Source organism: Sus scrofa, chromosome 1 (genome assembly GCF_054392235.1).
Source record: "Sus scrofa isolate SSC_HxYL_T2T_F1_AM1 chromosome 1, Sscrofa_HxYL_maternal_Yorkshire_Landrace_v2.0, whole genome shotgun sequence".
NCBI lineage: Eukaryota > Metazoa > Chordata > Mammalia > Artiodactyla > Suidae > Sus > Sus scrofa.
The window spans coordinates 106,956,437-106,967,500 of NC_139383.1; the positions used below are offsets into that span (position 1 = coordinate 106,956,437).

Sequence of the window (11,064 nt, forward strand, 5' to 3'; positions counted from 1 at the left end):
GGTTCCCAGTCTAGGGGTCGAATTGGAGCTGTAGCCGCCAGCCTACACCAGAGCCACAGCAACGCGGGATCCGAGCTGCATCTGCGACCTACACCACAGCTCACGGCAACGCCGAATCCTTAACCCAGTGAGCAAGGCCAGGGATCGAACCCGAAACCTCATGATTCCTAGTCGGATTCATTAACCACTGAGCCACGACGGGAACTCCCCAATGCCCTTTTAAGAGGAGATCAGAGTGGAGACACACAGAGGGAAGACTGTGTGAGGACACAGCGGAGGGACAGCCATCCGCAAGAGGAGGAGAGAGGCCACAGAGGATACCAACCCTACCGACGCCTTGATCTTTGATTTCCAGCTTCTAGAACTGTGAGGAAATGAATTTTTGTTGTTTAAGCCCCAGTCCATGATTCTGTCGCAGCCCTAGCAACCTGACACAGCTACTAGGAATCTTTGAACCAGTCTGGTGGCCCATTTTCCAGCACAAGGGAAGGGGGCCTTATGTATTCTGTATTTTGCCTTTTTCTTCTTTTATTTTTTTGCCTTCTTCTTTTTATTTTTCTTTTTAAGGTTGCACACGCAGCATATGGAACTGAACTTCCCAAGCTAGGGATAAAATCAGAGCTGCAGCTGCCAGCATAGGCCACAGCCACAGCAACATGGGATCCGAGCCACATCTGCAACCTACGCCACGGCCCCCTGACACAGCAGATTCTTCACCCCTGAACAAGGCCAAGGATCAATCTTACATCCTTATGGATAATAACTAGTAAGGTTCTTAACCCACTGAGCCATAATAGGAACTCCTGTATTTTGCCTTCTGACCTTCATTTTGGCTTCCTCTTAGTTGATGAGGTTTCTCCTCATTTGCAATTCTTGATTAAAAAAAAAATCCTCACATCCTATATATGTATATCTGTGAGCCATTTAACCTAGAAATATTCAAATTTCTATTCAATATTAAATCCAAGAGCATTGTTAGCTAATTTATCATGGCTGTATTTTGTTACTCTCTAGGAAACATATCCCTGTGGGGATAAGCCTCTTCTGAAACACCTCAGCATAATATGTACGTTAAACACCGTGTGTGCCCAGGGATGAGGGCAGGAGGGAGGGGCCTGATGGAGGACAGCAGGAACCCCTCCCTCAAGGGAACAGAACTCACAGCTCAAGTCAGTGGATTCAACCTGGACAACAAGCCACCTCAATTTTTAGGCCAGAGCACAGAGGGTCCTGCTGTTTCGGAGTAGAGCTTAGTCCTGGCCCATATGGATAAATGCTAGCAAATGTTAGCGAGGAGAAAAGAAAAAGGAAAACAAAGCCTGGAAACCCCATGCCTCAGTGGCAAGAGATGTGGGGATCCCTACATACTTATCTGCTGGATATTTCTATCCTGAGAGCACAAATGCAGCAGAAGAGGAGAATGGAGATGAGCCAAGCCCATAAAATGGGCCCTGATTGAGACCCAGAGGCACTAGGGACCCAGAGGCCCCAGGGACCCCTTAACCTTCCCTGAGCAATCCCACCTGGACAGGTGTTCACGAGGTGTTCCAGAGCAAAGACCTTACTTCTTTCCTGCCTATTCATCTTTAAAAGGGCCAGAGACCCCACCAGCTATGCATTCATTTCCTATATTGTCCCTGGGCTTCTCCCTGTGTCTGGCACTGCCCTGGGCTCTGGGGATGTGCAGAGGGCAGATCACACAGGCCCCTGCTCTAGCAGAGCTTACAGGGACATAACAACTGTGATAAAGATGCAGCAAGATTCACCGAAGAGGAATAAGATATCACCCCACAAATATCGGAATGACTAAAACAACAGAGGGACAACACCTAATACTGGCGAGGCTGTGGGGAAACTAGGTCATTCATACCTTGCTGGTGGGAATGTGACAGGGTACAACCTCTCTGGAAAACAATTTGGTGGGTTCTTACAAAACTAGATATGGAATTACCATCTGGTCCGGCAAGCACACTCTTGAATATTTATCCCAGAGAGATGAAAACTTATGTCCACACAAAGACCTGTATGCACATGTTTCTAGCAGCTTATTGCATAATAGCCAATAAATGGAAAGAACCCAGATGTTCTTCAATAGGTGAACGGTTGAAAAAACTGCGTTATATCCACACCATGGAGGACTAGTCAGCAACAAAAGGGATGAGCTGTTGATACATAAGAAATCTGGGTGAACCAGAGTGAAAAAATCAATGCCAATAGGTCGCATACTGTATGATTCCATTCATACACCAGGCTTCAGGGGACACAGTTGTAGAAATGGAGAACTCATAAGTGGCAGCTAGCAGCTAAGGAGGGGTGGGGGCTATAAAACAGCAACTCGAGAGATTCTCCGGGATGATGGGAATCTTGCGTATCTTGACTATTTCAATGTCATGATCTCAGATGATGTTACTATGGTTTTGAAAGATGTTACCACTGGGGGAAACTGGGTAAAGGGTAGCTGGGATGCCTGTGGTATTTCTTAAAACTAAATATGAATGGATAATTTTGTTAACATTTAAAAAATTTTAGGAGTTCCCGTCGTGGCTCAGTGGTTAACGAATCCGACTAGGAACCATGAGGTTGTGGGTTCGATCCCTGACCTCGCTCAGTGGGTTGAGGATCCGGTGTTGTCATGAGCTGTGGTGTAGGTTGCAGATGTAGCTTGGATCCCACATTGCTGTGTCTGTGGTATAGGCCGGCAGCTACAGCTCTGATTTGACCCCTAGCCAGGGAACCTCCATATGCCGAAGACATGGCCCTAGAAAAAGACAAAAAGACCAAGAAATAATAATAAAATGAAAAAATAAAAAATGATAGGAAACAACTTAAATCAATCAACACATCTTTCTCGTCCCCACCTCTCTCTACCATCTGTCTATAGCAGTTCATGAGGCAGCGGGGGGAGGGGGGAGGGGAGGTTACTTTATCCAGGGTGGTGGGAAAGGCCTCCCAGAGGAAATGTCATTTGGGCTTGTGCCTGGATGGTGAGAAGGACCCAGTCATGGGATGATGTGGGGAACAGAGTTCCAGGCTATGGGAAAAGCATGTGCAAAGCAGGCCATCCAACAAAGATGCTCCAGGACTGGGGGGCCGGATTCTGCTCTCAATGGCCCAGTTCAACTCGATTCTCTCTACCGAGAAACCATTCCACTTCTGCATCTCTCTAGCAGACAAACATGGACCACATCTACCTATATCTCCCTGGTGTCCTGTGTGGGGTGCCCCTTCTTCTCTCTTGACCAGGGAAGGTGTTCCCAAACCTCTGCAGTGTTTGAGCTGCAGAGATCTCTGAGGCTGCCTCCTGCCATGCAGAGGAGAGAAACTTCTTGAGGCTCCCTCCTTGCCCTCTACCCCAAGGCTGCTCCCGCTGTAATGCTGGGAGACAGGAGACTGCAGAGGGCAAGGCAACAGGTTCAAGGCCAGGTGGCTCCTTCGGGTGGCCATGGCTGTTGCAGGTCCTGGAGGCAGCCAGGCTGAGGGTCAGCAGGCAGCCCCCTGAGTCCTGATCAGAGGGGAGACCTCAAGTCCAAGCTACGTTTGGTTCTGAATGCTCCACACCAGGGGCAGCGTAACTTTCCATGCAATGGACAATGGTCTCCATCTCCTGGCCACCAGCTCCCCACTTCAGAGGCTCACGCCCCATGGGACAGACAGGGAGGATAGGACAGCACCTTCACTCGGCAGACCAACTTTCCAGCCTTGAACAATGCATTTCCCAAATGAGGGATCAGGATCTCTGTCTGCCCTCAGGTCTGCTCAGTCTCCACAATAACTGAGGTTTAGTTCTTATCATGATCATCATCCCCATTTTACAGATGGGGTCCACAATGCACCAAAGGATAAATCACACAGATGGTAAGCTATGGCATAAAAGTCTACACCTGCAATCTGGCTCTCCAGGCCACACTCTCAACCACAACCAGTCTAGCCCCTGCCTCTGATCTGTAAGGTAATCAGGAATGGCCAGTGGTCTCTGCTAATGCCCACCAAGTGGCCCAGCCTTTGGGCATTCAGAGGTGCTCAGGGGTGCCCTCATAGAGGGTGGGAAGGAACTGTGTCAGCAGGCAGTTTTCCCTGCCTTCAGGGAGGGCTTTGGGGCCAAAGAAGTCTTCCCAGAAAGCTTGGCCAGCCTCAGTAGCTGGCATGTCCAGACCTCCCAGTCCAGGCCACCAGGAGCAGCACCTCTCAGCCCTGGATCAGCCTGTTGCTCCCTAGACCCATCCTTCTCTGTGGAGGTGGCCCCCTCGGTGGTGGTGGGTAGTTGGCAAAACTCTGCTGGGGGTGGGGGTGGGGGAGGAGGAGATGGAGCTGAGGGTCAGCTGGGTTTACTGGAAGTAGTGCTCACACCTAGATGGAATGAGTGGCCATGACGCTCTTCCCAGATGTACCCTCCCATATACTCCTGCCCTCAACTCTCCAGTCCCCAGACACGAATCCTGCATCTCAACCTCCGCGCCTTTGCTCATGCTGAGAAAACATCCAGCATCTTGCATTTCCAGTCCTCTTCCACCTCCAGGGGTCCACACATCAAAGTCCCACTCAGACAATCCTTTGTCCGTCTAATTCAGATGCTGGGCCTCTCCAGCCTTCGGTTCTCCTGAACATTTGATGACTCTTGTCATTTATTTTACTCTGCCTTATCATGTATGTGTTTTTTGACATTTCTGCAGGACCAGAAGCTGCTCAAAGGCAGACTATGGTTACAAGGCTTAGCACAGTCCTGGCACATAATTGGTGAGGCCAAGGGAAGGGACTCGGCAGTGCTGAAATTACTGTTGGGTTGGGTAGGTGGTTCACTAGATATCAGCACCACATGTAAGGAGGTAGCAGACCCAAAGATGGTCCCTTGTGATTCTTGCCTCCTGGTGGCCGGATTTCATGCCCTCATGTGGTCCCCTCCCGTGTGAATGCGCTGACTTGCGGAACCAATGAGATTTGTGAATGCGATTGTGAAAGTGTGACTTCTGAGGCGAGGTCATGAAAGACATCACTCCGTCCACCTGGCTGGCCCTCTCACTCTGGCTGCCGTGTCACAGGGACAGTACTGTGGAGACGTCCACATGGCAAGGGACTGAGCAGGTCCAAGTGGCCAGCTGTGTGAGTAGGCCACCAGGAGGGAAGGGCATTCAGCCCCAGTCAAGCCTTCAGATGATAGCAGCACTGCTGACCTCTTGACTGTAACTTCATGAAAGACACTGACTCAGAACCACTTAATAAAGCTGCTTCTGAATTCCTGACTCATGGAAACTGGGAGATAGTAAATATTTGTTCATTATGGCTTTTTGGCCACCCCAAGATATATGGAGTTCCCCAGCCAGGGAGCAGATCGGAGCCACCAATGTCGCTGCAGTACCACTGGATCTTTTAACCCACCATGCTGGACTGAGGATTGAACCTGTGTCCTGGTGCTGCAGAGAGGCCGTTAATCCCATGGTGCCATGGTGGGAACTCCATAAATGTTCATTCCTGTTTTAAGTGGCTGTGTTTTAGAGTAATTCATTGCAGTGATAGATAACATAATAGATAATACAAGGAGATAATAGGTAAGACAAGAGGTAACACAGGGATTCTATTCACTTCATAGACTTTATAGACCTGTGATATTTATCATGATGTTTCCTGGCAGATGGCAGTTAAATCAGCAAATAACCACACAGGTTGGATAGATGGAAGTGGATGTACTAAGGAAATGACACCTTTTTCTAAGTCCCATGAAGCCATCATAATGGTAGCAGGGTCCTGACCCTCAGAAGAACCTTCTCATCTGAAAAGACTGTAAGTGAAATGTCCCTTCAACTATTACAAGCCTAAATCAGTAAGACCTCAGGAAATTAGTTCTTTCAGGCACGTTTTTCTTGTTTGCTGAGGGCTTATTCCTTTATAGACAAAAATATTTTAAAATGTTTTTCAGGAAAAATTCCCACAATTCCTTAAACTTTCCCCCACCTTCATAAACAGAGGAGCTGGATGGGGTGTAGGTGTTCAGCATCTTATCTGAGCCCATGGAGTGATGGACTATGATAAATGTCAAATGTCCCACCTCCTGTGCTTTTGGGGCCCTGTCTGCTTGGGCCCGGGAATCAGGAGTCACAGCCGTGTGACTCTGGAGGTCCTGCTACCTTTCCGGACCTCTCTTTTCTCATCTTGTCATTGGATGGACATGGGAAATCTGATAATTGGTGTCATGACCACGAGGAGCTAGAAGCACAAAGTGGGTCTGGCAATGGGAAGCAGGTAACAGGTTTGGGTGACTCTGGACCTGAAGACTAGTCTATCTAGCAGTGATGTCTCACTGTGGCATGGTTTGGAGTCTTTGTCCCACTCCTGGAGGAACAGATGGAACTTCGGAGCTGGGACATGTTTTCCTTGGCAGGAGGTGGGGGGGGGGGGCTGAAGCTTGCTGTTTTATGGACGTTTGGGGAAGAAATGCCTCCACCCTGCACTCTGGAAGCTTCTCTGGTGACCCTAAGATTCCCATGCCTGCAGGGCTCACAGGCAGCAGTGTTCCAGAGGGCATGCCAAGCCCAGCCCCTACCTTCTCACCCTGGCCTCTGGCCTGCCCCTCCCCCTCCCCTGTCTCTCCCATCAACCAAGCCAGGGCACTCTGTCTCCAAGAATAACATACTCAGGAAAGAAAATTACACACACACACACACACACACACACACACACACACACACACACACGTAAAACAAAACAAATCTTCTCAACAGCTAGGAGAGGCCTGATGTAAAATACAGACCTCTGATAGGAAAGGGATAGAAAAAATATAGAGACCAGAAAGAAAGGGGGAGAGAGGAGCTCAGAAGTGGAGAAAGGAGGTTGAAGGAGCAGAATGCAGGGCAGGTGAAACCTTTGCAGGCGTGGTCCCCATTTTGGAAGACGTGAAGCCCACCCCAGCCTCTTCTGGACCTGTGCCCTCCATGGAAAGTTCTAGAGCCCAGGTATGTCCAAGTAGCAGGAGTGGCACAGGCAGCATTTCTCATTTCCAGCCTTGTAATTTATTTATTTATTATTTATTTATTTTATTCGTATCCCCCCCCTCCTTTTTTATGGCCATACCTGCAGCATATGGAAGTCTCCCAGCCAGGGGTTGAATTGGAGCTGCTGCTGCAGGCCTGTGCCACAGCCACAACAACACTGGATCCAAGCCAGTGACCCATGCCACGACTTATGGCAATGCCGGATCCTTAAGCCCCTGAGCCACAATGGGAACTCCATATGTATTATTATTATTTATTTAACATGATTTATTCAAGTGTAATATGAGCATCACTCACCTCGGCTACTCTACCTGCCTTCTCTTTTCTCACTGTAGGAAGGTGGGGTATGCCCTCAGCTCACCAGCTAAAGATGAGGAGGGGGTGTTTCTATGAGAGGAAGAGAGAAGAGGTGGGGTGGAACGACTGGAAGGGGAGAGAGGGGCTTCCACTTATAGAAACGTATTGTAGAAGAAGAAAGAAATGCACTGCTCTAGAAGTCCTCCAGAGTCATCATTTGTGTCCTGTTCTAATAACCAAATCAATCAAGCAAGCAAGCCAACGATTATAACAACAATCAACACCAGCTACCATTCATCAAGTGGCTGTAACATGTGGGTCATCAAACCTCTAAGCCTTCTTCAACAAACGCCACCCTGAAAAGTACGTATTTTTATCATCACCTCCAATTTAGAGAGAAAGCAAGAGCACTGAGGGTAAGTGACTTGCCCAAGGCCACACACAAGTGTCTGAGCCACAGGTTCTGAACCTGCCTGCATTTGGTGCCAAAGTTCATGTTCATTCCCTTTTACCACGCTGCTCCCTACAAAGTCCAACTTAGGGGGTCGGGGAGTTTGGACCCCACCCCTCAAAGCTCATGTTTTACTTTAGAGATTTGATCAGAGGCAGGTCTGGGGGATATGCATGAGGGATCTGAGACCCATGCAGGCCTAGGAGACTCAGGACTGAGTGCAAACGAGAGGTGTGGACAGGGAGTAACAGATCCCCGTGAGCTGAAGGACCAGGGCAGGCTTCCATCGGAGCTGCCAAGGATAGAGAGGATTTTTCTAGAAGGACTGCTCCACATCATTTGGATGTGGAAAGCTGTGGGTTTCCACAGTCCCATTGGAAAGCACATTTAACTGGATCCCGAGCCTGATCACACAAACGGCTGTTCGCAGCCAGCCTGCACCGGAAGATGATCCACGGCCATCGGCCACATCACTACTGAGGGATGGAACATGGGAGCCCTGCTTTCAGACCTCCTGGGTCCACAGCCTGACTCACTGATGACCTCTGGGATGCAGTATTACCCTCCTGAGCTCCGTTTCTTCATCTGTTCAGTGGGGGTGATCATGGTGTCCACCCAACAGAGTTGCTTGGTGGATCAAATGAGGTATGTGCTCCTGGTCCCAGTAGGGGCTCAACCACTGCTGGCAATCACGAAGCCCAAGAGGGACACAGCCCCCGAAACAGGGGTGTTGGCAGAGGGAGGCAGGATCACACCAGGGGCTAACCTGCCTGCTGTACAGTTTTTCAGAGATCAAACTATTTAATCACCTCTTCCGATAATATTCCCAGGGCCATGCCGGCATCTGTAAGACATTGTAATCTTCCGTTTTCCTTTCATTCCTCCCATCTTATGTACTCCTAATTCAAAGAGGCATAAACTTTATGCCCATTTTACAGATGAGAAAAATGAGGAACAGAGAGGAACCTATGCCCAAGGTCACGAGGCACATTAGTGTCAGAGCTGGAACTAGAACTAGGATGCTCTGATACCTAAGCATGTGGCCCCAGCAAGGTGCAGGGTTGCCTGGCTAGCAGGTGCCCCATATTCCAGGGCTGGTTTTATAGAACTTGAACTGCAGTGTTAGGTGAGTTATGCGTATACTCTTGATGCCCTTAGCTTGCTTATCTGGGAAACGGGGAAGTATTTTCATGGATCTCACCTGCTCCAGGGCAGGATTTATTTCTTATATGTCTATACCATTCCCAGGACTCCATCAAGCAGAAGCATGGTAGATGCTGAATGAATGAGCATTTAATCACTGTTAAATGCATTGTAGGGAGAACCTTGAAGTCACAAAAGGTGGTGGGTGGACCCAACCCTCTGCCTTGGGGACCCCTGACATTTAAACAGAGCCCTACCATTCATAAAGTAGTTATATCTATTCATTTCATCCTTATTATGATTCCCACTTGATAGGAATCAGAGAGGCTGTGTGATATGGCTCAGGTCACACAGTCAGAAAACAGCAGGGCAAAGGGTCTTGATCTCTGCTCAAGTCCCATCTCCTTCCTGTCCTCCATGGCTGCCTTGGTGATGTGACTTTTGGGACTTTCAGGATCCACAAGTCCAGTGCCTCCTTAATCATGCTCAGATCAGCGAACCTGGGGCCCAGGATGAAGCTTCCATCTGCCAAAGCTCCAGGCAGGCTGGCCCCAGCTGGCAGGCTCCCACTGCCCTGGGAGTGGCTCTACCCGCTCTCCAGCCTCCAGCTCCTCCCCTGCCTGGACCGGGAGCTTCAAAGCTACCTGGCAGAATTCATGACTGCCATGAGGGCGAGGGTGGGGTTGTGCAGGCAAGAGAAGGGATGTAGATTCTTTTCCAGATTTGGGGATGAGGCTGGGGAGCACCTACCTGCCTCCTTTGAGCAGGTGCTTAGTCTCTGTGGTCTGTGTAGACACAGAACTCCACAAGGGGCTGGTAGGCCAGGGCAGGAGAGAGGGCAAGGGGGCCTGGCCTTGCTGGGTGGATCTCTGCTGGGTGCGTCCCTTCCTGCCCTTGGCAGTTAGCCTAAGCAGGGTGGCCACACCCCTCAGCCCTGGAATGCCCCAGAGGCTGGGGCCAGACATGTGGGCTGGAAGGCTGGGCAGGGCCTCCTGAGCTTCCAGCCTGCACCCCGCCTGCTGGAGCACCCTGGGCAGAGCGCTCCTAGCTGGGTGAAGCCGGCTCCACCTGCTCTGCCACCTTGCCAAGACATGCCTGGAGCCCACGGTCCCCAGCTCAGCCTTGGGCCCAGGGTTCGGAGCTGCTTGGTTTTTGTGAAATGAGTTCTGAGCCTCTGTCTTCTGGCAAAAGGGACAGCCATGCCAGATGTTTCCTTACAGCTGGAATGCAGGCCCTCTCTGCTTCATGTGGTTGGGCTCCTCCCTTCTCTCCCCCTCAGTTCCTCACCCTCCACCCAAAGGACAAAACCTGAGAGAGCAGGGGCCCGGCACACAGGGACTCACCCCACACAGATGGACTCTCCCCACAACCCTACCTCTGGGAGGCTGAGCTTTTTCTCCTGGGACCGGGCCTTCAAGTCCCCGCCTCACTGTTCTCCAAAGGCCCCTGACTTAACTGCGCTGAGGTCTGTTAAGCACAACCTGAGCACTTTTCTCTAGATATTGTCCTAGATCCCTGGGGACAGAGGAATTATTTGTTCCATTTTGCTGGCCAGAAACCTCAGCTCAGGCTGATGAACTGACTTGCCCAAGATCACAGAACTAGGTAAGTGACAGAGTCCAGATCTCCTGACTTGTCACTCAGACTCTGTCCACTGTATTGTGCAGTATCTATCTCTTGTCACCTCCACCATCATCTCCACCTCCACATCCCACAGTGGTTTGGTTTTATCAGAACAGAGTCTAGGATGTTCCATGGGAGTTTGGGGAGGAGGGACACAAGCCAGTGTGGGCTTCTCTCTCCTCCTACATTTCTTTCTTTCTTTCTTTCTTTCTTTCTTTCTTTCTTTCTTTCTTTCTTTCTTTCTTTCTTTCTTTCTTTCTTTCTTTCTTTCTTTCCTTCCTTCCTTCCTTCCTTCCTTCCTTCCTTCCTTCCTTTCTTCCTTTCTTTCTCTTTCTTTCTTCCTTCCTTCCTTCTTCCTTCCTTTCTTCTTTTCTTTCCTTTTCCTTTCTTTCTTTTTGGACACACTCACAGTATATGGAAGTTCCCAGGCTAGGGACAGAACCAGAGCTGCAGCTGCCAGCCGGACACCGAAGCCACAGCAATAGCAGATTCAAGCCATGTCTGTGATGGACACCGCAGCTCACAGCAACACCAGATCCTTAACCCACTGAGCAGGGCCAGGGATTG

At 49.8% G+C, this 11,064-nt stretch overlaps 1 protein-coding gene across 2 annotated transcripts in view; it reads right to left on the reverse strand.

Annotated features, from left to right (window-relative positions):
- Positions 1–11,064, reverse strand: part of ZBTB7C (zinc finger and BTB domain containing 7C) — a 405,029-nt gene that overhangs the window by 16,720 nt on the left and 377,245 nt on the right. The gene's annotated exons all lie outside the window — the stretch shown is intronic.